Source organism: Pundamilia nyererei, unplaced genomic scaffold, assembly GCF_000239375.1.
Source record: "Pundamilia nyererei isolate P.nyererei 1_Seehausen unplaced genomic scaffold, PunNye1.0 scaffold00252, whole genome shotgun sequence".
In the NCBI taxonomy this organism is placed as follows: domain Eukaryota; kingdom Metazoa; phylum Chordata; class Actinopteri; order Cichliformes; family Cichlidae; genus Pundamilia; species Pundamilia nyererei.
This window is the reverse complement of record NW_005187653.1, coordinates 536,192-537,658: the sequence shown is the minus strand read 5'-3', so window position 1 is coordinate 537,658 and position 1,467 is coordinate 536,192. Positions and strand designations below refer to the sequence as shown.

Sequence of the window (1,467 nt, the reverse complement as noted above, 5' to 3'; positions counted from 1 at the left end):
ATATAAATGATAAATTAAATCTTTACTGAGGCTCAGTATTTGACACAGAGTTCAAACTCACTGCTGTAATAACTGATAATGATTAATATAGTAACTTTAATATTGTCCATATTATATTTACATCACCACAGTGAGAGGACTTTAGTCTCATGAACAACATTAGCTAATTGTTATTTACTAACTGATCTTGAAATGACTGTTCAGTACAGAAATGTAGCCCAACAATCATGTTTCACAGCTGTATGAAATGTTTAGTGCGGTTAGTATCATGGTTGCTAGGCAACCTGAGCAGCGCGAACCGTCCCATTTCACAAGCCTCTTACTTCCGCACTTCTCGTACTTGCTAGTACCCGGCGTACGTAGTCCGCGAAGTGCGCGTACTTCGAAGCGTGCGGTCGCTGGATTGGGACACAGCCGAGGTGTCACCGGTTACCGCCTTCTCCCCGCTCTGCAGCTGCGCCAATGCAACGTGAGACTGGTTGTTTGTATTGTTTGGTTTATTTCACGGACTCGCTAACGTGCTACCCACTAACACCAACCCAGCGTCACGGTGCCGTTTGTGTTACCTGCTTTAAGGCACACCGAGGGGATCTGTGCTGCTCAGCCTCCCGCAGTTTTAACTTTATAACGGACAGAACTCACCTTCTCTTTTGAATTCCGCTCCCTGGCTTCCGCTCTTCTTCTTCTTCTTCTTCTTCTTCTTCTTCTTCTTCGACGGTTGACAAAACATCTGACAAAAGACAAGCCAAAAGCGTCTCTATCGCCCCCTTATGTCCGGCTGCAGTATAGGACATAAGCCCCGCCCTCTCCATGAGACTGGAATCAAACCAGCACACAAACATTTTCATATCAGGCTAATTTGTGTTCAAGGATCTCCTTTGTCATAAGTGTGATTTGAATTACTGTGTTGATGCTGTAAGAACGATGTCATCACCAATGTTCGCTCTAATTTTTCACGTGTGTGAGCGAACACACTAACTCCCTGAGCGTCCCTTGGACCACTGTGACCGACAGCAGACATGTGCACTGTGGTCACCTGTGTAGTATGTTAACACTATTAGAAGTAAAAATAACCTGAACTCCCATTTTGAAAACACAACTTTATGTATATAAAGTATATATATATATATATATACACACATATATATTAGGGGTGCAACGATACAGGTTCGATTCGATACTTTGGTGTCACCGTTCGATATTTTTTCGATACAAAATAAAAAATGTTCATGCCTTTTTAATTTGTCATTTATTAAATTTTCACGGCACATTCTGCACCACATCTCTGTGCATTCATCATTTGTTTGAAGCCAGCTCACCTCCTGCAACCACTTTTCCGAGTATACGCGCTTCTTTTGTGGTTCGGACTCCTGACATTTCTTTGGAGGTGGAGGAACATCACAGTAATTGCTTAAAGGAGCTTCTTCGACATCTTTAAGAGTTCTAAACAAATGTCTGTCCTCCTCC

At 42.5% G+C, this 1,467-nt stretch overlaps 1 protein-coding gene across 2 annotated transcripts in view; it reads right to left on the bottom strand.

Annotated features, from left to right (window-relative positions):
• The window catches only part of ppp1r35 (protein phosphatase 1, regulatory subunit 35), an 11,105-nt gene extending 10,348 nt beyond the window's left edge, over nt 1-757 (bottom strand). Inside the window, exon 1 of one of the 2 annotated variants that reach the window (XM_005749645.1) lies at nt 643-757. The gene's annotated coding sequence lies outside the window, so the exon portion shown is untranslated. The other variant, XM_005749646.1, reaches the window with a different exon arrangement.
• Nucleotides 758-1,467: the final 710 nt, after the last annotated feature.